At 44.8% G+C, this 24,634-nt stretch overlaps 1 protein-coding gene across 4 annotated transcripts in view; it reads right to left on the minus strand.

Annotated features, from left to right (window-relative positions):
- The window catches only part of TANC2 (tetratricopeptide repeat, ankyrin repeat and coiled-coil containing 2), a 773,447-nt gene that overhangs the window by 579,940 nt on the left and 168,873 nt on the right, over positions 1-24,634 (minus strand). The window contains exon 1 of one of the 4 annotated variants that reach the window (XM_082271258.1): positions 8,403-8,533. The exons of the other annotated variants lie outside the window; for them this stretch is intronic. The gene's annotated coding sequence lies outside the window, so the exon portion shown is untranslated. Of the gene's footprint in view, positions 1-8,402; positions 8,534-24,634 lie in introns of those variants that run through there. 4 annotated transcript variants of the gene reach the window in all.

Genomic DNA, 24,634 nt, shown 5'->3' on the forward strand with positions numbered 1-24,634 from the left:
GCAGTCAGAGGTGAGTATTTACGATCTTCAATAAAAAGGTGAGTAAACAAAAGAAATAAAAATAACTATCCAATTCCTTTTCAGGTGAGCTCTACCTAGCGGAGGGGCACAAAAAAAAAAAATTGTTTTTGTGCCCGGAACTCCGCTTTAAAGAGAAAAAAAAAAATCTCCTAAAGCCTTTCTACTGGAACACTCACACAACTTGTTTAGAAAAGCTTTCAGTCAGCCATGACACCTTCTCCTAAGAAGCATCTCAAAAGGTAAACAATACAAAAAATTATAAAATACATATCTCTATGAACACACACACACCTCAAGATATTAGAATATCAAAAAGTTCATCTATTTCAGCAATTCAAAAAGTAAAACTCACTATATATATTCATTATACACAGAGTGATTTTAAACATTTTTCTTTTAATTTTGAGGATTATGGCTTACAACTAGTGAAAACCCAAAAGTCCGTATCTCAGCATATTAGAATATTACCTAGGACCAATAAAAAAAAAAAAAAATTAAAATGCAGAAATGTTGGCTTACTGAAAACTATGTCCATGTACAGTATAGTATGCACTCAATACTTGGTCCAGGGCTCCATTATTGATTGCATCAATGCGGTGTGGCAGGGAGTTGATCAGCCTGTGGCACTGCCAAGGTGTTATGGAAGCCCAGGTTTCTTTGACGGCGGCCTCCAGCTCATCTGCATTGTTGGGCCTGGTGTCATCTTACTCTTGACAATACTCCACAGATTCTCTATGGGATTTAGGTCCGACGAGATTGCAGGCCAATCAAGCACAGTGATACCATGATCAGTAAACCAGGTATTGGTACATTTGGCAGTATGGGAAGGTGCCAAGTCATGCTGCAAAATGAAATCAGCATCTCAATAAAGCTGCTCAGCAGAGGGAAGCATGAAGGGCTCTAGAATTTCCTGCTAGAGGGCTGCACTGACTTTGGACTTGATAAAACACAGTGGACCAACACCAGCAGATGACATGGCTCCCCAAATCCTCACTGACTGTGGAAACTTCCCACTGGACCTTATGCAACTTGGATTGTGTGCTCCTACAATCTTCCTCCAGACTCTGGGACCTTGATTTCCAAATAAAATGCAAGATTGACTTTCCACCTGAAAAGAGGCCTTTGAACTGCTGAGCATCAGTTCAGTCCTTTTTCTCCTTAGCCCAGGTAAGACGCTTCTGATGTTGTCTCTGGTTCAGGAGTGGCTTGACACAAGGAATGCGACAGTTGTAGTCATGTCCTGGATAAGTCTCTGTGTAGTGGCAACTGAAGCACTGACACCAGCTGTAGTCACTCCTTGTGAATCTCCCCCAAATTCTTGAATGGCCTCTGCTTCACAATCCTCAAAAAGGCTGCAGTTATCCCTGTTGCTTGTGTATCTTTTTCTACCACACATTTTCCTTCCACTCAACTTTCCATTAATATGCTTGGATACAGCACTCTGAACAGCCAGCTTCTTTAGCAATGACCTTTTTGACTTACCCTCCTTGTGGAGGGTGTCTTCTTGACAACTGTCAAGTCAGCAGTCTTCCCCATGATTGTGTAACCTACTGAACAAGATTGAGAGACCATTTAAAGGCTCAGGAAACCTTTACAGGTGTTTTGAGTTAATTAGCTGATTAGAGTGGGACACCATGAGTCTACAATATTGAACTTTTTCACAATATTCAAATTTTCTGAGATACTGAATTTTGGGTTTTCACTACCTGTAAGCCATAATCATCAAAATTAAAAGAAATGCGGGAAAAATGGTCAAACATTTCCATAGACACACTCCCAAACCTTGTGGGCAGCCTTCCCAGAAGACTTGAAGCAGTTATAGTTGCAAAGGGTAGGCCAACTCAATATTGAACCCTACGGACTAATACCGGGATGACAAAGTTCATGTGCATGTAAAGGAAACACTTTCAGAAGCTGATTTAAACACTTACCAATTATGAACCTTCTTTATCTTTTAATCCTTGCCTATGTTTCGGTTAAGCAGGTGTCATGATCACTGCTCCAGATTTCTAGGGCTGGGTGGCTCTAGGTGGCTTTTCTCTTTCAGCACCCTACGAAGCCACTCATATGCAGGGATTAGAGCTTTGTCTCCTTACACTGTGTGTATCAATAGAAACACATACCCCATTGTCTAAGATGCTAACGCACTCCCCTGCTCCTCCAGACTTGAGACTGTACTGTCCAGTTAACTCTCTCCTGTGATGAACAGAATTTCAGGGAAGCAGCACAGAGCAGGAGCCAGCAGCATTGAAAGGAATAATCTGAAAGTACTGGGTAAGAATTTTTACAGTTTACTGGGGAATGTTTATTTTAATGTGATCAAGGCGTTAAATATTTCTTTGACCACTTCACACCCGGCCTATAGAAAAATGACAGTCGGGCGGTGGCTTTCCAATCCTTACTGGATGTCATATGACATCCTGGCAAAAAGCGACGATCGTGGGGCCGAAGAGGCCAGATCTGCCACTGGCCGTGTCCACGGGACACAGCGGATGACTGATCAGAGTACTGGCTCACTGTCGGTACCATGTGGCCATCGTGACGAATCACAGCAGGTCACATGACAGTTGTACACAATGAATGGCTTCCTTTCATGCCGCACATTGTGTACAATTGTGTTGCTAGCTGTGGTTGGTCAATTTGATAACCCCTTGGATAACCCCTTGGACTACTTTCCAACAAGGGGTCATTTGCAGTGTCCTGACATTTTAGGGCCACAAGAAATGAGTCCATTAGTACATCAGGATTGATCAATTTTCAGATATATACCATATAGTTTGTGGACTATATAACTTTCACACAAAATTAAAAAAAATGCACACCGATCTGGGTTATTTTTTTTTACCAAAGAAACGTAGCAGAATACATTTTGGACTAATTTTATGAAGAGCAATTATTATGTATTATTAAATATGATTTAATTATTTTTTGCCTGGTATTGAGGTGGTTAAATTTGGCCCATTCATAAAACAGTAAACAGGTAAGTCATAGCACAAGACAGCCTGCTGCAAAGTTTTCTTGTTTGACTGGAGTGGTCCCCTTTGTTACCCGAGGCAAACAAAGAATAACACCACTTTAGCTGGAGGCAAAACAACTCAGTGCCTGAAATGGAAGAGGAAAGACAAGGTCGACATGACACTTTGTTACCTGCTCTGCTGTTAGGAGTTAAAGCACTATCATCTGTGTGTGATATAAATCAGTCAATTCTTGGTGATAACCTTTCTTGTAAATAGCTGCAAAAGGAGCAATCATGTATCGCTTCAGTGATAAGGTCTCTCCTGTTGTGTATGCAGAGATCAAAGTGATGCATTATCCTAGGCAATCAGTGGTTTACGCTGAGCCATTGAAAACTCGGCAGGCAATTTACTTATAAACTTTATATGCCAGCTGAAAACTGAGTGATGGATCACTATCAAATTGACACAGACAGAGATGGACACGTTTCAGTGTTTTATTCATACGATTCCTTCCTATTGCAAATCCAAAATGATTAATGGGAAAAAAAAGAAACTGTGGTTGGCCGACAAGCAAACTGCAGCTGTTTCGGTTAGCCAATAGTTAAGTCCCAACACACAAACCCATACTAAAATGAATACACATAGAATGATGGTCAACTACAGTTGGGTAAGGAGACTAAAGTAATGTCTATGGGCACTTTTACACTCTGTGCAGATACCCCACAACCAACAGATAAACACAGATTCAACGGGGTGCTTTAGGCCTCATGTAAACTGCAGCTGCTAAACTCACATTTAGGAGCAGTTGGGTTTTTTTCAGCAGCCCCTAAACTCTCCTCCATCTTATCTTATGTGTACAGAGTACATGTGCACTCAGTCGTTTATAGTAGTTTAGAGGCAGTTGAGTTTACGGACGTTTTTTTAAAAACAGATAAATCGTGTTCAGGGCGGTAGTTTACCGGCATTTCAAACGTCAAATGCTTGTAAATGTGTTTAAACATTAAGATACAGCATTAAGCCGTATCAAGTGTTTTTTATTGACATGTCAAAATCAATGGATCCCTATGAGAGCTGTCTTAACTGATCCAACTTTCAGCCCATTGATTTGAACAGGGCCAGATTAACGTAGGGGCTATTGGAGCTGCAGCTCCAGGCCCCTACCTTTATATAGGCCCCGGGTTGGCCATATTCACTGTTACTGCTCTTCTGTCACTTGTAAACACAGAAGTCTGGCTTCTATGCTCGCTTCCCCAGGCAGCACCCTCAGAACCTCCCCACACAGCGCGAAGGCCGGACAAGGAGGGACAGTTGCCGATGCATGGATGTGTTTATGGGCTTCAGAGACCGCATCCCATGTCGAGTTAGGCATGCATGGCTGCACCCTTCCTCCTCTGGGTGCATGCCAAGGCACGGCCCTTAAGGCCCTTCAAAATCCTCAGCACCAAGCCCATGATGCTTTTAATCCGGCCCTGGATTTGAATGGAAGTCGCATTCAAGTTGGATCAACATAATGTGACTTGTGCTCTAAAGATCTTAAAAGGGAACCCCACATAAAAAATAAAAAAATAAAAACAAAACAGTGTGCCCCCCCCCTCAGGCCTCTGAGTCTGGTATGGATCTTGAAAGGGAACCCTATGCCAAAACAGAAAAAAAAAAAATGGTGTGGGGTCCCTCCCAAAGTCCATACCAGACTTATCTGAGCATGCAACCCAGCAGGGGGGGCATCGCTTGTACCATACCAGGCCACGTGCCCTCAAAATGGGGGGTGTGGGAACATTGGTGCAGGAGGGGCTCTGTGCCCCCCCCCCCACCCCAAAGCACCTTGTTCCCTTGATGGGGACAAGGGCCTCCTTTTCAAGTTTGTCTTTATTTTAAATTTTCTTTTATTAGTTAAGACGGCTTTCATAGGAAACCATTGATTTTGAATAGAGGCAGAGACACGCTGCTAAAAGCGAACGCAGCTAAATGTGCATAAACCCCAATGCAAAAAAGATACTTAAAGCGAGTTTTTACAGCCGCTTTTTCCTGCCATTGGTAGTGGCTTTGCAGTTCGTTTTTTCTAACGCCCTGTGTGCATTAAGCCTTAAAATGGTTAGTACTGGCAGAGACTGCTTACTGTACAAACATGATTCTTGCTAAACCTAAATCTAAAACCTAAAAAAATATTTACAACAAAGCCTATAGGTATGTATGCATTAGCATTTTCCTTGGGAGTTACCAAACACATATAAATCATTGTGGTCTTCACAACTTTTACTATAGTCTTTGATGTATTTGCATTATATTTGACTGCTGTAATTTTCATTGCATCCCATTTATTTTACTTGTATTTACTTGTTATAGGCCAACCTAAGACCTAAATCCAACAGAAAGGCAAAAAGAATATAATTTCACCCTCAATGACATGGGTAAAGTGTGGTAAATAAAACTACTTATGGAATAAGGAGAATCTACGACATTTATCACCACTCTATAGTACTTCAAAAGCAATCCAATGACTAAAAGTAAGGTTTGAAAAGTGACATTGGCAGCTTTTATTGACCGATTTACAAAACAAGACCATTCTTTCAGAAGCCATCAAGGTAACTCTACTTTTGAGGGGAAAAAAAAAGCAAACAAAGAAAAAATAATATATAGTGTATACAATTGCGACAAGTCATACTGTAATTGAAGGTTTGTAAAAATTACCTTTCCTTTTCAATCTGCAGCACTAATTTTCCGTAAAATGCAATGCAATATGGCAACCTGGAGGCGTTCTGTACTGACTACTACACCCCAGAAACATAATTTCCTGCTTGTGTGATTGGCACACCAATTTTCTCAAAGTCTGTACTAAGATTCAAGTCAGATTTCTGGCATCCCCTGCAACAAAAATGGCATTTTTGGTGAGATACTCCCAATAGGAAATCATGTCTGTTGTTGTTTTGGTCAGGCAACGCACTGACACCTTTGCTGCCATAGTGCAATGTGCTGGGTGTTCAGTGTGTTCCTGCGCCTTTAAGGAGGGGTGGAATCCCTCCAGTCACCTGTCCCCCATCTATCCATCAGAATGCATGTGCTCCCACTGTGGAGACTTAAAAGTACTAGGTAGAGGTAGGGACTGCAGGTAACAGGGTGTCTTTCCGGGGCCTGCAGCTTATGCATGTATTTGAAAATGTGTGCAGCTAAACCCCTGCTTTAATGCATACTGATAGACAGGTTTAATTTGGTTGGTCGCAGGCTGGTTGGTAAGTTGAGCTTGAAAATTCTTTGGCTTTTTTTTTTTTTACATAAGTTTGCCCTTCCAGTGCTCCTTGCTGTAAAGACCAGTTATAGGTGGGGGAAGTGACCACTTTTTCTAGTGTCGTGTCCAAAGGGATGCAGACCCAGCAGTTTTCCTCATTAGTGCCATGCAGGTGCAGCAGCTAATTGATAATTATGAAACCACTCCTGGTGGAATCACTTTCCCACATGGATACCAACACACAGGTATTTCTTCAAAACAAAAAAAAAGGTAGGAATCTTCAACAAACTTTGTTAAAATCCTTGCAATGTACAGAGATCACCCAGAGGGGAATCTTTTTTTTTTTTTTTCTCAGCAAAATTTGAGTTACTCTTTAACCAGGATTGTCAGTTTATTTGACAACACATGTGGACATTCAGAGAACGACATTATGAACAGCAGCGGTTCTCAACCTTAGCGAGAGCGGGACCTCGTAAATTCTTGCAGAACATTCCATGCTCCAATAGTAATAAAAAGTGAACATGGGTTCCTTGTGCTAATTATTGGGCTTAGTTAGAAAGGTTCAGAGTCTTATAACTTTATAAATTGCCCACGTATGCAGTATATATAGCCATAGGTGTGCGCAGCCTATGGCATTAGGGTGTGCACCCCAAAGCTCAAGCACATATGTGTGTGTGCATGTGTATATATACTGACAGTGTCCGTAGGCAGAGATTGGTGTCAGTAGGGCAGTGGATGGTGATTGTAGTTTTTTTTTCATTTTTTTTTAATTATTTTTTAGTTTTATTTATTATTATTTTTTTTACAATATTTTTAGGGTCTAAACAGGGAGAATCTGTGCCACATAGGATGATTAGGGTGTGCCCAGGCACACCTGGCACACCCTGTGCGCACGCCTATGTATATAGCAGTATATATATATATATATATACACAGTCCTTCTACTCAACAAAATACTCCTAAATTACTGTGCCACAGTTGACAGTCTCACAAACACATTATCCTTTGGGCAAAGGATATTTTTTCAAAACTTTTTTTCTGTACTTTGATTTTTATTGAAATTGTTCAATAAACTCTTACTATTGAGAAAAAAAAAGCTTAATTAAAATAGTTGGGGATTACAAAGCAACCAGTAATGTAAAATGAAATGTAGTGTACGGAGTGCTGTGTTCAAAAATATGTAATAAGTGTCCACTATCTTGCTGGCAATTAAGTGTGAAAATCAGTTCCACTATGTCAATGGAAATAAAAATAAAATCACTGTTATTGGTGTTCGCGGGAAAGACCCCTAGTAGAAGAATAGCTCCCAATTCATTACTGTCAGTGGGAAAATGGCCCCAGTGGAGGGACAACAACCCCAAATCATTGGTTACAGTGGAATTGTGGCTCCCAGGGGAATAGTCCCTTAGTTCATTGGTGTCAGTAGTATAGTGGTCCCCAGGGGAGAATAGCCCCTTAATTTATTGGTGTCAATTAAATAGTGGTCTCCAGAGGACAACAAATCATTGGTGTCAGCGGAATAGTGGACTCCAGGGAAGAAAGCAGATGAAGGCTAATGAACCCACAAACTGTCTGCCCATGCCTCTTCTAATGATGCCTTTCTGTGTGCAGGTGCTTCTGTGCTGAAACTACAACTACTGTGGGTTGATCTGTTGGGTGATGATCAATCCACCCACTGAGTAATTTCAGTCAGGGTACTTTGCGTCATCAGTAGTATTACCCTGGTGTTTCTGTGGTGCACAAGGTGGGGGCCCATCAAAGGATCCTCCAGTGGCTGGTGTGAGCCCGGTGTGGCAGAGCAGACCTGAAGCCGTGGCCTGGCAGGGGGCCGGGTGGTTGAGAACCATTGATCTATAGCATTACAAAAACTGTACCACAACCTTTAGCCAATATTTCAACCCTACTGTATATAAAACAACGTCCATTTTACCTGCAACCTATCATGACTAAGAATGTACAAAGCTGAGGAAAAAAAAAAACAAATCCATATGTAAATAAAAAGGGAACATAAAAGGAATGTGCCAACAATGTAACTGACAACATATAATTTAAAGAGTACATATACGATGAAACAAAAACAAAGCTTTGTTGTACACAAATAGCAACCAATAGAAATCACAGTAAGATCAAAATGAACTACTAGCAATGCTTTTTCGGAAACGAAATGCTGCAGAGAGATTAACTGCAAAAAGTTCACCAACCTCTCTTGAACGTTGTAACACAAGTCGGGAGGGTGCCAACAACCACCCTGCAGTCCCCTGACCCCTTGCTCCAGTGCTTTTCAAATCCCCAGCTCTCACTCCGTCTAATTTGCTGCTGAAAGGGAATACAGAGTGCAGTCCATGACGAAGCAATGTTGTAAAAAGAGGACCGGCTGCAACGTTTACTCACCACAACACAAAGCAGTGTCAGATCAGTGAAACGTGAGCCTGCTACACTTTTTTCTGCAGCCTCTGAAACAAGTTGTTGTGGCTGCCTGGCCAATTCTGACAAATAAACCAGAGTTGCAAGTTCTGTCATTCTTCCCTAAAAATATCCCTTGCAGGACTCTGAAAGGGCCAGTGCTCATGATATAAAAGATCACACAATCCTTTTGTTCTAGAACAGTGAGGCAAACAAAGGATAAAAACATGGCCAATAATCACAATTTCACAGTCAAAGCCTTAATTATAGGGCAGCTTAAGGCTCCTTTCACACAGGCAGAACAGTCAGTTTTTTAAGTGAACCCGAATGGACCCTAGATGGAGCAGCAGATGTCAGACACGTGTCTTGACATCTGATCCAATCCTGTCCGCTAAAAGCAGACAGGTGGGGGATCTGTTACCTATCCGTCGGGTAGATCGGATTGGATGACAGTAGGATGGAAACAGAAAGGTGGTTCGTTTTCATCTGACTGCCCATAGAGGAAAGTGGGCTGTGTCCGTGTCCGTTCATCAGCGCAGCGGACACAGACCTGTTATCCACCTGCTCATGGGGATCAGTGGAGAGATCCATCAACTACGTGTTCAAAGAAAGAAAATTGCTCAAAACCCTCCTGAAGAGCTATTATATCCTAATAGGGGGAGGTTTCCCGGCCATCAGAATACGATTACTGCCAGAGGCTATAGTGGCCAGCAGCGATCAAATAAAAAAAAAAAAAAACCTGACAGGCTGGTTGTACTGAAGTCAGTTGATAGATCAACTTCAGCACAACCAACCTTCCCTTACATGGATCAAAATCTGGTCAGTTCCTAAACCGGCTGAATTTTGATCTGTTGATGGTTGGTTTAGGTGACAAAAAAAGCCCCCCAACCCCTTCCCCTTGAGCATAATCATCCATTAAGTTTGTTCACCATCAACAGTTTGCTAGGGATGGCCAAACCTGGGACAATTTCAGTAGAATTAATTAAATTATGGCAAACCAACTGATGATCACAACATTCCTCGGCACAAAACCGAACACCGATGACTGACAGGAGAGAGGTATTGGTCAAAATGTAAATGTATTCAAGAAATGTTGCAAATACAATAGCTATTCATTACAGTGTAATATTTTTTGCTTTTCAAAGTGCAATGATCAGAAACAATGACCATCCTTCTCAGGCTCAGGAGGTACGAAGGGAAGGGCCAAGCTAAGTCAATATGTGCATACAACTATAGCTGTCTATATTCCGGTTTCTACTAATCATTTTAACATGTTGATTTCACTGTATGTAAACTTCTGCTCATGCATTTTTTCATTGTGTGCTTAGTTTCAGTCCCTCAGCTTTGTGACACATTTACTTTTAAACCAGAGTTGGACAATCCTGATCACCCTCCACGCAAAAGTATCTAAACATGTTAAAAATGTTATAAATTTCCCTTTATCCTAAAACCGTATTTTAGCACATAAAAAACTGGTGATTTTAGCAGACGCTTAAACACTCGGTTTTCATATTAAAGTGGAGTTCCGGCCACAAAAAAAAAATTTCAATGAACATACCCCCGGGACAGTCAGGGCTAGTACATTCCACAATGGCTAGGCTCTGATCTGTCCCGGTTCGCACTTACCTTTTAGAAGAAATACTCACTTTTAAAATTTCTTCTCCAGCGCTGCCATCTCAGGTGTGGGCAACTTGAAGCCAGCGCGATCCTCTTCTGCGTCCTCTTCGGTCCCACGATGCACTGTGCCAGCCCCGCCGTCACTTTCGGGGCCATAGCATCATCCCTGCACAGCTTCTGGGCATGCCCAGAAGCTGTTTAGCAAGGTATGACGGCGCCTGCACCGGAACTGATGTCAGGGCCGGTGCAGGCGCATTGATTCCTGGGAGCGATCACGTTCAGCTCCCAGGAATCATTGCAAAGCGGAAGTGACGGCGCGGGAGGAAGTGGAAGAAAGGGGAGTATTTTTTTTCTGCAATTACAAGGTAAGTAAAAAAAAAAAAAAAAAAAAATCGTAACTTCCCATTTCTTTTTCAGGTGACAAATAGGAAGCAGATGGCCCAAAATCGACTATGTCGATTTTGTGGCCAGAACTCCTCTTTAAGTGAAGAGACTTTAGAATACTAGGATTCTACAAACATTTAGAATATTAAATCAATAAAATGCTATTCTGGCAGGTCATTACTAAAAATAGAGCTATTGGTAACTATTTAAGTCTCCAGCCTGAATTCCAGACATGTGACAAAATGTAGCAACAGCATCATTTCTTATAAATGCATTTATCATCATCATTTTTGGATGTACACAGTGTTTCCAATGAGTGTTAATTTGTTAAAAGGCTAAGTTTGCCTTTCAGGGAAAAATAATATATGCAGATATTTTTGCAGAAAAATAAAATGGGACTTGAATGGCACCTAAAATCGAGTTGCGGTTTTGCTGCAATTATTGTGCGAAAAATTGCGCTGCAATCGCAGCAACCAGCATCGCGTGAAGCTTGTCAAGCAAAAAAGTTCAGGGGCTACTTTTAGGTGACTTGCTTCATGCGATGCGGGTTGCCGCAATTGGAGTGAGACAATCTCAGCAGAACCGTACCGCGATTTTAGGAGCCATTCAAACGGGCGGTCTAAGATTGGCCATTCACACCTTGGCCCTTTGAAGTCGCAGGCAGAATCGCACCAAATCTGCCCGTGTTTAAAGCGTTGAGGTGTGAATGAAGTCTTAGTCACCATTGTCTGCTCTGCTCACTGGAGCGCTGGGCTGTGGAGGGGGCGGGAATGGCTGGCTTAGACTTAAGGATAGAAGTGGCTGGCTCAGGCTCTCAGAGGCTGAGCTGGGTGCCAGTCAGGGCCGGACTGGGAATAAAATTCAGCCCTGGAAATAATTTCATACCAGCCCCATAGCATTAAGTCATTATTTTCTTGTTCATGATAGGGAAAACCATGAGTTTTAAAGCACATTTGAAGAGTGTATTATATATAGATAAGACAGATATGAAAGCACATAGGGCTTTAGGGCTTTATAATTATAAGAGCAAACACCTTTCCAGGCTCCCTCTCAGACTGCAGACACGATAAAAGACAAGAGATGGTCTGAGGCTTGGGACATGTAACAGGAGCTGGTCATGGGCTGCCGACATGGTACGGGAGAGATCATGGGCTGCCGACATGGTACGGGAGAGGTCATGGGCTGCCCACATGGTACGGGAGGAGGTCATGGGCTGCCCACATGGTACGGGAGGAGGTCATGGGCTGCCCACATGGTACGGGAGATGGTCATGGGCTGCCCACATGGTACGGGAGATGGTCATGGGCTGCCCACATTTAAGCTGGTACACATGCACAGTTTTTTTTTTTGTTCAGATTGCTGGCTGATAGGTTTTTGCATCCACACAAGTGATATGGATACAGGAATATTCAGGGGCCTTGTATTCTGACAGCGGGGACCCCCCACTGTCAGAATACATGGATTAGTGCTGCAACCTGCTGATTGAACAAGGTTTTCCAGCAGTCCTGTTCAACAGAAGCTGATGTAATGATTGGCTTCTAAAAGGGGGAGCTACACTCAGATTGAAATTCAGCTGTTCCCTGCTGAGCTAGATAAATCTCAATCTGTGTGTAGCCAGCTTTACCTTACTCCTTGCTCCTGTAGGCTTCCTCCAGTGCTGTGACTTGTCCCCTTCAGCATCTATGTAAAGTACTGGCTGTGGTCACACTCCAGCCTTCCCATCATACTATACAGGGTTAATGTCCCTGTATGGTATGTGATGATGTCACAACTTTGTGTGGAGGAAGAGAGCACTGAAGCTGGCTGCAACATGGAATAAGGTAAAAGAGGCCGTTTCTCCCCCTCCCCCCACCTACACTGCAAGGGTGGACTTTTTTTTTTGTTTTACTTTCCTGGAGTTGGCACTGTTATGGAATTACATTCATTTCTGTTTATACTTAGATTTTCTAATAGGTTAGGAATATGCTTGGACATCTGACACGATACATAGATGTATTCTGTATACATACTATATCTTATTATAAAAGATGTGTGTTTGGAATACATCTATGTATCACCTCAGATGTCCCAGTATATCCCTAACCTATTCAAGAAAGTTACTCTCTCTCTCTCTTTCTGTAAACATGCAATGTAAGGTGCAGGGCAGGTTTGCAGACAGCATAGTAGAGGGGGGAAGGCAGAGAAGGTCAGGACTCACAGGGAGAAGATGAAGGCTGCCATCTGTCCTCTCAGATCTTCACTCAGGGAGACGTGGAGTGTGCTGGGCAGGAAGCAGTGATCGGTGCTGTCTGTGTAATCTCTTCTAGCTCCGCCCACCTGCACTGAAGCTCTTGCTGTGAAAGCCCCGACTCAGCCAACAAAAGAGGCGTGACTGCACACCAAAGCATATCACTCCACCAGAACCAGTTCTAATGGAGTGGGCGGCACCCGGCCACTGCTTTTGTGAAAAAAAAAAAAAAAAAAAAACATCCCAGATCAGCTCATAGCTGACAGCAGCCCCAGGGCAGCCAGCCTGCCAGGAAATTTCCCGCTATCCCGGCAGGCCAGTCCGGCCCTGGTGACAGTCTAGGCTCCTGGGTGGATCCCGACAATATGGTCCTGATCCTTCCCCAGCCTGGACCGGCTCTGTGACTTCAGCTCGTGTTCAGCAGAAAATGGTTCACAGGAGTGCAGAATGATATGCACTCCTATGATCCAAAGAAATACAGCCAAATGAGCTTTAGCTGTGCTTCTACTTATGGGGTTTAGGTTATACAATGGAGGTTATTAAAGGATAAGTCCACCCCAACACTAAAATTCCTGCATCTATAGATCTCCACAATCTAACACTAACCTATCTAACCCTGTAAAGAAGAAATCGGTATACAAACATTTTTTTAAGCCGATCCGACCTGTGCCAATGCTAAGCTGTCAGCCACGGCTTCGCTGGTGAGGGGGGTGCAGAGAACACAGCCGACAATGGAAGCCCCATAGGGTCGTGTCCTTTGCAGAGCTTCCGCCGCTAGAGATCGAGGTGGATCGGCTTAGAAAAAGTTATGTATACGGATTTCTTATTTACAGGACTAGATAGGTTAGTGTTAGATCGTGGATGTCTACAGGGATTTTAGTTTTAGGGTGGACTTATCCTTTAAGCATTACTTTTTCTGGGTTGTGAATGTGTTTTTTCAGTTAAAGCACCCTTTAAAATGATCGACAATCTCAAGGTACCCTTTAAAATAATGGACAGTCTCAAGGCACCCCATTCTAAAATGTAAAAAAACTATTCTAATAGTTTTATAATGCAAAAACATCCTCAAACGTAGGACACCCAACTTTAGAGTTGATTTATTCTTCCAAATCCAATACACTTTTGCACACTGGTACCGACTAGTATTCCAATGTTTTTCTTCTCCCTCAGTTTCTCCCCCTCCCCCAGCACTGACAAAGGGGCAGGGGAGGGTCATTGGTTGTTCGGCGGCTAGAAGCACGCTTCATCCATCTGCCGGGTTGTATACAATTTTGGGGCAATTTTTAGGCATTTTGCCAAGGCACCCCTAAAGAAACATCAAGGCACCCCCTGGTGGAAAAAGGTTGGGTAAGAGCACAGCAAAGCTTTGTCAGTGCAAACTATTAGAACTTTTTAGTACTTCTAAACAGGACTATATACTCTAGTAATACTAGTGTACAAGTCAGGCTGAAATTCAGGATTTATGCTTTGTTTCAAAGGTCATGTAAAACATTTAAGCACACACTTTGCTCAAATATTACGAGAAAAAAAAAGCTTTATGGATTAGTCATCTGAAGAGCCAATGCTGCATGTACACATCATCCCGCAGTACATGTGCGTACAGACAATACTCAACGGTATTCATTTCCTATCAATTACATTGAGGCTAGGACAGACGGTTTATCTTCAGGTTGATGAGTATCAGTGAAAAAGGTCCCTGTGGGTCACACCAACACACTGGAAAGCTGAGGAAGGGCCTGTTACTCTCCCTAATTACTGACATTTTCAGCATCCCTCAAGAACTGCAGGGATTTATTCTCACAAACCTGCATTTATATCCCATTCAGGTTTTTCAAATAGAATTTGATTCATTCTCTCCCTTACACAATGCTCCCACTGGAAGCCAATTTCAAGTCATTGCTCCAAGGTTAGTAGACAACAAAAAAGTTGCATTCTGAATGTTCACATCAGCATAAACAGCTACTGAAATCAAATTATTGAGAAGACATTTTGGGGCTTCAAAGTAAATCAAAGCATAGTTGATGAAAATAATCACAAGAACGTTCCCCCATAAAAAAAAAAAAAAAGCACTTGACTGGCTCCTATTTTTTACATACATAGGTTTTGTACTTCATGTGCCCAGACAACGAATGAAAACGTACAACCATTGTCCTTATTAGAAGTCAAATTCTAGTGCCTCCAATCATATTTTTCTAGGGTAGGAGCAGTCCATGATGAATGACAGGTGAATGTGACTGCGGAGCCAAAAGCTACAATCCAAATTCACTGTGATGTTGCTCATCACGGACAGGACACTTGCACTATGCAATGAAACTGTGCACCTGAAGAGATGTTTTTTAGCCTGAGGAATCAGGAACATGTGCCAAGTAATCTTTTGGTTGCCTAGGTCTATGGACCTAACCATGTTTATGCAATACAAGTTTTGACGACACAGAGGCTGCCCATGAAAATTAGGGAGATGTTGGGTATGTAGGCACCAATGGGAAGTGTTCCACTAAATGGTCTAGTGCAGGGTTTCTCAACCAGGGTTCCGTGGAACCCGAAGGTTCCTCCTGAGGTTGCAAGGGGTTCCTTGAGCAATGGCCGATTTTTGCCTCTCAGATAAGTTCCCAATGACACCATTGTTTCTTTTAGCTATCTGTAAGGGGGTAATGAAGACAAGAGTAAGGCGCATTCTTCCCACAGAATGTCACACTAATGTGTAATGAGTTGTAGATTTTTAATTTTTAGCAGGGGTTCCCCGAGACCAGAAATTTGTTTCAAGGATTCCTCTGTGTTGACAAGGTTGAGAAAGGCTGGTCTAGTGTAATTTAAAAACATTTTCAATGAATGTCACCTAAATTAGATAAATGAGTAAACAAATTACTGGGTTTCACATTAGGACTGGATTCACAACTTTCCATGTATTCTTACATGAGTTTCAATGATCATGCAAACACAGACAAGCACGCCAAGACATCACACAGACGTGAACTAGAACATTTTCAACAATTGCTAACCTGTGTATATGCATTTACTTGAATAGACCCGATGCATTGTATAATGCAGTAATGTTTAGGAAGAAAGAGTGCATAAAGTAAATTTTCACATGAATCATTAAACACATGACAGTATTACAAAACACTACAATTATTTGTAGTAAGGGGAAAAAAAAAACAAAAAAAACCCAGAGTTCCTTTTTTAACAAGCACATGTTGTCGTCAGGCAGCTATGGGCCACATCAAACACAGCTAAAAGCTAAAATGAAGGCTACCTCCTTAGTTTAAAGTGCAAACCTAACTTTTCCAGTGTACCCCGAATTATCTGTGCAGGTGTCAGATAATGCCAATGCAGTGGATTAATTTGCTGCAGACTGGACAGCCTGCAATTGAGATACAGGGAATCCCATGCAGTGTGAGGGATAGAGAGCCTTCAGCTGTCAAAAATACAGAACAGAATAATTTTACATCTATATAAAAATTTAGCTTTGTTGTCTAACAAAAACAAAGATAAATAACAGATCTTAGACCCCATTCAGACTAGCGCGACTTGTCAGGTGACCAAGTCGCCTGAAAAGTCGCGGTCGGTCGCTCGCCATTGAGTAGTACAGGACCCGTTCTAATAGGAGCGACACAAGTCGCTCCGACTTAGAAAAAGGGTCCTGTACTACTTTGGGGCGACCTGGGAGCGACTTGCATAGACTTCCATTATGTGAAGTCCCTGCAAGTCGCTGTGCACCACGACTTCACAGGTCGCCCCTCGAAGTCGGATCGCCTCAGTGTGAACTGGCTCGCCTACGTTCCCAATACAGAGAACTCGGTATGTTCCAGATACCAACCAAGCCCTTTTTGACTCCTGGAGCAGGCAAAGTGGATTGAGAAAAAAGACTAAATATGCAAGAGCATGAAGAATACAGCCGGTTTGTGTCTAGCTGTATCACACTGATTTGAAATATACAAGACCACAAAGTACATATAAAAACATACAGTACCTTACTTGATAACTGCACCTCATACCAGGATGATGGCATTAGATCCAAGTAAGCTGACAGACATACACTTGTGAAGACCTCTGCTTGCCGGTCTTATGCATGTAATTTAGCAAAGTTCAATGAGCGAGTACAGCGATATTCCACTAACAGAGTTTTGTTGGCACGAGACCGGGATCTCTATCATACAGAATTTCAGGATGCATCAATGCTTGTTCTGTTAAACTCCTTACACTGTACAGCTCAGTTTGAAATAACCTGCATTCCTTAGAAATGACTCACTTGAGACAGACGAAAAAAAAAAGGAAAAAAAAAAAAAAAAAAAAAAACACTGGTCTATAAGTCAAGGAATTACAAAGTAATGCAGAATGACATCACCAAAACGCACTGCAGATTTAAGGAATGTTCTGCACACATAGGTGGTCGGGTTGGATGCTATGTGGAAATTTAAGCAATGTTTATATACACATAATATAGGACTGAGAATTACAGTAGTAGTACCATGAGGAGAGAGCCGGTTTATACAGGATTCTTGTTTTTATGTGATGATTATGGCTTCAAGTACACCCAACACCGATATTTCACCGTGTAGAAAAAAAATGAATAAATGGGAAGCACTGCTCTATAGTATTGCTGAATCTGAAATAGCAGTGTTAAGTGAATTGCCCTTTAAACATTAAAGTGTTACTAAACCCTCAACAGTAAAATCAGTCTGTATATGCAGTAAAGAATGCTTGTTGTACTCACTGTGGAACCTAAGGGGTTAATCTTCTGCATTGTGTATAAAGGCCGTTTGATCCTGTCTTCTCTGATCCTCACCTTCTTTAAAGAGGAAGTAAACCCTCCTCTGCAACTTGTACCTACAGGTAAGCCTATATTAAGTCTTACCTATAGGTACTGTAAATATCTCCTAAACATGTACCTTACATGCAGCCAGTGACGTCACTGGCGCATGCGCTCTGCCATTCCTTCAGAGCCCCGTGCCGTGCGCGGGAGTGACGTCACCGCGGCTCCGGCCAATCGGATGGCCGGATGCCGTGATCCCGGAAGACGGGCGACTGGACATGTCGCCCGTCATACAGGTAAGCGGGCGGCACGGCGGGGGCTCGTTCTAAGGTAAGTATTTCATAATGAGTTAGTATGCGATGCATACTAGCTCATTATGTGTTTGTCTTTCAGGTTGCAAAAAAAAAAAAAAAAGAAGTTTCATGGGTTTACAACCTCTTTGACTCCAATCCATCTCGTGATAGAACAGAACAGGGATTCCCAAACTATGGCCCTCCAGCTGTTGCAGAACTACACATCCCATGAGGCATTGTAAAACTCTGACAGTCACATACACGACTAGCCATAATGGGAATTGTAGTTCCTGAACAACTGGAGGGCTGTAGTTTGGGAATTCCTGGAACAGAGCATTAGGAGACAGACTGCGCATGCTCAGTGTGGTGTGTATTACTAAAGAATTTCTTTTTTCTTGGGAGTGCATGTGATTAGTACAGGGCCAATCAGCACGGTCCAGGCAGAGGGTCAGGGGGAGGATGAAAACTCCTCCTACAAGCTTTACTTGGAACTAATAGAATTCATAAGACTGCTATATACTGCTGGTGAGAAAAGGTATTTAGCAGTTTATATTTACTAAAATAATAACTGCATTTCCATGTTCTATGTACTGTGGGAGACCAGATATAGTGAATGCACGGCCCCTGGGTTTAGTAACACTTTATTGGACTGACTCTCCCACCTGACCTGTTTAATAACTTTTTGCACAGCTTGGTAAGATTAAGCAAAAGACTACAGCTCTCAGACTACTTCCTAACTACTTTTAAGGTCTCCTATAAGTCTTCCGTCACACTGAACCCAATTCGGATATCGTGCAACTTCACCTAAAGCCGCTCGATTTCAAAGTTGCATGTCAGTGTGACTTCAGGTGCAACTTGGAAGATATCTGTGCGACTTAATGCACAGATTTCTACAAGTCGCACCTGAACTTGCAAAAAGTAGTGCAGGAGCTAACTTCAAAATAGAAGCGACTCCGATGGAGGTACACCTATTTGACCGCTTCCATTGCGGACAATAGGGTGCGACGTATGGGATTTGAAACTCGAATCACACCGGAATGACCGGGGACTTAAGTTTGCAATTTCAAAATGCTGTATAGTAAACAATCCCCTCAAAGCTGCCTCTTGTTTTTGTCTATGTGCTCCAGTCACCATCCCATCCTCTGCCAGCAACATTCCATGATCTGAAAAATCAAAGGAGAAATTATTTGGCCTTTTGCTTTTAAATATTCCTATATGGAAGAAAAAAATGTAAATTTGTGCCCTATAAAGCATTGTCGTCATTAGGAAATTAAAGGCCTCAGACAATATTCTGCTCCGGCAGTTGACATACACATTGAATAGCAGCACAACACTGCCCCCTAACCACGAATACGAGTCGCAGAATTGTTCTCAGCTAATAGGAAGCAATTAGAAACATCCTAGTGGGGAAGAAGCAAGCAGTCACAAAGGTAACATCAACAGAGCAAAACTAAATATTTTGTTGAATTTTTCATCTACACTGGATTTCTTGTGTGTGTTCTGTTAATGGTCTGCTCGGTTTATAATAACGAATACAGAAGCTGCCAGTATTTGGCATGTAAGTACAGCAGAATAAATTTCAATACAGTTCCACTACCTATGCCAAGCTGCTAATACAGCATTAAGCACACTTTAATGTTTGTGAATAGGCACCCATGTTTATGGCAGAAGGAAACCAATACGAAGAATGCACAGTAGCCAATCAGGACTCTTCTCCGTTTATTTATGGGTATAACTTAGTTGGTTTTAGCACTACAGTAAACATAATTTTACCCAACTTTGTAAGGCTTTTCAGATCAATCGGCATTTGTTTTGATAGGATTCCTTTTAAAGGAGGCTTGATTAGGTCAAACATGTGGCAAGGCACTCCGTATATTATACAAGTTTAGTGCTAAATGTTTTTCCTTACAGTATAAGCAGGGCCGGAGTGGGACTCATTTTCAGCCCTGGAGTTTCATGACTTAGACCGGCCCACTTTAGTTCAGGACTGACTATATTAAAATAATGTAATTAAAACCTCAGAATATAAGTTTGCAAAGGTGCACTGTTCTCTATTCTCTACAGCGTTGTAATTCATTGTATTTTTCAAAAAATATTTACAATTCAGTGCAAATTCAGTAGCCTAATGCCCCGTACACACGTGCAGATTGTCTGCAGACTTACCTTTTCTATGTAGTGCAAGGGCCTGCCGGATTGCATACAAATTGAAAGTGTTTAGGTTTGACCTCATATTATATGGTTTTGGCAAGTCTGCAGACAAAAGTCTGCAGATAATCTGCATGTGTGTACAGGGCATAAGGCCACTTTCACACGGCCGCTCCGTTTTTTTTTGTCCGCTGTGGCACTTTTTTTTTTTTTTTTTACGGACGCGGATGACACTTGTGTCATCCGGTCCGTATGTCTGCATATCATCCTATCCGTTTGCGGATGATATACGGACATAATGCATGTCTATGGGGTACAGGGGGAGATGGTTAGAGGCTGTGGGCATGGTACAGGGAGAGATGGTCAGAGGCTGCGGGCATGGTACAGGGAGAGATGGTCAGAGGCTGCGGGCATGGTACAGGGAGAGATGGTTAGAGGCTGTGGACATGGTACAGGGGGAGATGGCCAGAGGCTGTGGGCATGGTACAAGGAGAGATGGTTAAAGGCTGTGGGCATGGTACAGGGAGAGATGGTTAGAGGCTGTGGGCATGGTACAAGGAGAGATGGTAAGAGGCTGTGGGCATGGTACAAGGAGAGATGGTCAGAGGCTGTGGGCATGGTACAGGGAGAGATGGTCAGAGGCTGTGGGCATGGTACAGGGAGAGATGGTCAGAGGCTGTGGGCATGGTACAGGGAGAGATGGTCAGAGGCTGTGGGCATGGTACAGGGAGAGATGGTCAGAGGCTGTGGGCATGGTACAGGGAGAGATGGTCAGAGGCTGTGGGCATGGTACAGGGAGAGATGGTCAGAGGCTGTGGGCATGGTACAAGGAGAGATGGTCAGAGGCTGTGGGCATGGTACAGGGAGAGATGGTCAGAGGCTGTGGGCATGGTACAAGGAGAGATGGTCAGAGGCTGTGGGCATGGTACAGGGAGAGATGGTCAGAGGCTGTGGGCATGGTACAGGGAGAGATGGTCAGAGGCTGTGGGCATGGTCATACAAGGAGAGATGGTCAGAGGCTGTGGGCATGGTACAGGGAGAGATGGTCAGAGGCTGTGGGCATGGTACAGGGAGAGATGGTCAGAGGCTGTGGGCATGGTACAAGGAGAGATGGTCAGAGGCTGTGGGCATGGTACAGGGAGAGATGGTCAGAGGCTGTGGACATGGTACAAGGAGAGATGGTTAGAGGCTGTGGGCATGGTACAGGGAGAGATGGTCAGAGGCTGTGGGCATGGTACAAGGGGAGATGGTCAGAGGCTGTGGGCATGGTACAAGGAGAGATGGTTAGAGGCTGTGGGCATGGTACAGGGAGAGATGGTCATAGGCTGTGGGCATGGTACAAGGAGAGATGGTTAGAGGCTGTGGGCATGGTACAGGGAGAGATGGTCAGAGGCTGTGGGCATGGTACAGGGAGAGATGGTCAGAGGCTGTGGGCACGGTACAAGGGGAGATGGTTAAGAGGCTGTGGGCATGGTACAGTGAGAGATGGTTAGAGGCTGTGGACATGGTACAGGGGGAGATGGCCAGAGGCTGTGGGCATGGTACAAGGAGAGATGGTTAAAGGCTGTGGGCATGGTACAGGGAGAGATGGTTAGAGGCTGTGGGCATGGTACAAGGAGAGATGGTAAGAGGCTGTGGGCATGGTACAAGGAGAGATGGTCAGAGGCTGTGGGCATGTTACAGGGAGAGATGGTCAGAGGCTGTGGGCATGGTACAGGGAGAGATGGTCAGAGGCTGTGGGCATGGTACAGGGAGAGATGGTCAGAGGCTGTGGGCATGGTACAGGGAGAGATGGTCAGAGGCTGTGGGCATGGTACAAGGAGAGATGGTCAGAGGCTGTGGGCATGGTACAGGGAGAGATGGTCAGAGGCTGTGGGCATGGTACAAGGAGAGATGGTCAGAGGCTGTGGGCATGGTACAGGGAGAGATGGTCAGAGGCTGTGGGCATGGTACAGGGAGAGATGGTCAGAGGCTGTGGGCATGGTCATACAAGGAGAGATGGTCAGAGGCTGTGGGCATGGTACAGGGAGAGATGGTCAGAGGCTGTGGGCATGGTACAGGGAGAGATGGTCAGAGGCTGTGGGCATGGTACAAGGAGAGATGGTCAGAGGCTGTGGGCATGGTACAGGGAGAGATGGTCAGAGGCTGTGGACATGGTACAAGGAGAGATGGTTAGAGGCTGTGGGCATGGTACAGGGAGAGATGGTCAGAGGCTGTGGGCATGGTACAAGGGGAGATGGTCAGAGGCTGTGGGCATGGTACAAGGAGAGATGGTTAGAGGCTGTGGGCATGGTACAGGGAGAGATGGTCATAGGCTGTGGGCATGGTACAAGGAGAGATGGTTAGAGGCTGTGGGCATGGTACAGGGAGAGATGGTCAGAGGCTGTGGGCATGGTACAGGGAGAGATGGTCAGAGGCTGTGGGCACGGTACAAGGGGAGATGGTTAAGAGGCTGTGGGCATGGTACAGTGAGAGATGGTCAGAGGCTGTGGGCATGGTACAAGGGGAGATGGTCAGAGGCTGTGGGCATGGTACAAGGAGAGATGGTCAGAGGCTGCGGGCATGGTACAAGGAGAGATGGTCAGAGGCTGTGGGCACGGTACAGGGAGAGATGGTCAGAGGCTGTGGGCATGGTACAGGGAGAGATGGTCAGAGGCTGTGGGCACGGTACAAGGGGAGATGGTTAAGAGGCTGTGGGCATGGTACAGGGAGAGATGGTCAGAGGCTGTGGGCATGGTACAAGGAGAGATGGTCAGAGGCTGTGGGCATGGTACAGGGAGAGATGGTCAGAGGCTGTGGGCATGGTACAAGGAGAGATGGTCAGAGGCTGCGGGCATGGTACAGGGAGAGATGGTCAGAGGCTGCGGGCATGGTACAGGGAGAGATGGTCAGAGGCTGTGGGCATGGTACAAGGAGAGATGGTCAGAGGCTGTGGGCATGGTACAGGGAGAGATGGTCAGAGGCTGTGGGCATGGTACAAGGGGAGATGGTTAGAGGCTGTGGGCATGGTTCAAGGAGAGATGGTCAGAGGCTGTGGGCATGGTACAGGGAGAGATGGTCAGAGGCTGTGGGCACGGTACAAGGGGAGATGGTTAGAGGCTGTGGGCATGGTACAGGGAGATATGGTCAGAGGCTGTGGGCACGGTACAAGGGGAGATGGTTAAGAGGCTGTGGGCATGGTACAGGGAGAGATGGTCAGAGGCTGTGGGCATGGTACAAGGAGAGATGGTCAGAGGCTGTGGGCATGGTACAAGGGGAGATGGTTAGAGGCTGTGGGCATGGTACAGGGAGAGATGGTCAGAGGCTGTGGGCACGGTACAAGGGGAGATGGTTAAGAGGCTGTGGGCATGGTACAGGGAGAGATGGTCAGAGGCTGTGGGCATGGTACAAGGGGAGATGGTTAGAGGCTGTGGACATGGTACAGGGAGAGATGGTCAGAGGCTGTGGGCACGGTACAAGGGGAGATGGTTAAGAGGCTGTGGGCATGGTTCAAGGAGAGATGGTCAGAGGCTGTGGGCACGGTACAAGGAGAGATGGTCAGAGGCTGTGGGCATGGTACAAGGAGAGATGGTTAGAGGCTGTGGGCATGGTACAGGGAGAGATGGTCAGAGGCTGTGGGCATGGTACAGGGAGAGATGGTTAGAGGCTGTGGGCATGGTACAAGGAGAGATGGTCAGAGGCTGCGGGCATGGTACAGGGAGAGATGGTTAGAGGCTGTGGGCATGGTACAGGGAGAGATGATTAGAGGCTGTGGGCATGGTACAGGGAGAGATGGTTAGAGGCTGTGGGCATGGTACAAGGAGAGATGGTCAGAGGCTGTGGGCATGGTACAAGGAGAGATGGTCAGAGGCTGCGGGCATGGTACATGGGGAGATGGTCAGAGGCTGTGGAGGGGTCTTACCTGGCCGTGATGAGAGGCGAGCGCCACTGCTGGGCCACTGCAGTTTTTTTCTTTCGATTTAAAAATGGCGCCCCCCCCCCCCGGCGTCATTAGGTCACTGCTGACAGAGGAGGCGGGACAGATTACTTAGCTGAGACAGGAGGCGGGGCGGAGGCGGGACGAAGTGCTTAGCTGGGAGGAGGTGGGAGGGAGAGAAGACATCCTCGGGTCTGAGAGGAGGCGGGGCGGAGGCGGGACGAACTGCTTAGCTAGAAGAAGGCGGGACGGAGGTCGAGCATAATTGTAATAATGCAGAGCTTGCTGATTACATTTTTTCTCTACCTCCGTCCCGCCTCCTCCCAGCTAAGCAGTTTGTCCCGCCTCAGCCCCGCCTCCTCTCAGACCCGAGGGTGTATTCTATCCGTGCCGCCTCCTCTCTGCTAAGCAACCAGTCCTGCCTCCTCTCTGTCAGCTGTGTTCTAAATTTTAGAACACCGGTGACACCGGCCCTCAACCCGACCAGCCCACCGGGAATTCTCCCGGTTCTCCCGATTGGCCAATCCGGGCCTGAGTATAAGGCACCTTTCACATGGGCCAATCCATTGTCATGGACTCCGCTTGTTCAGCGGTGATCGCTCCATTGATCCCCGCTGAGCAAGTGGATGAGAGGTCCCATCTCTGGTCATTGTGCAGAGACGGACCTGTCAGTGTCCCTCTCTCCTCTATGGGAA

This window comes from Pelophylax lessonae (genome assembly GCF_965119305.1).
Source record: "Pelophylax lessonae genome assembly, chromosome: 11".
NCBI classification, from domain to species: Eukaryota; Metazoa; Chordata; class Amphibia; order Anura; family Ranidae; genus Pelophylax; species Pelophylax lessonae.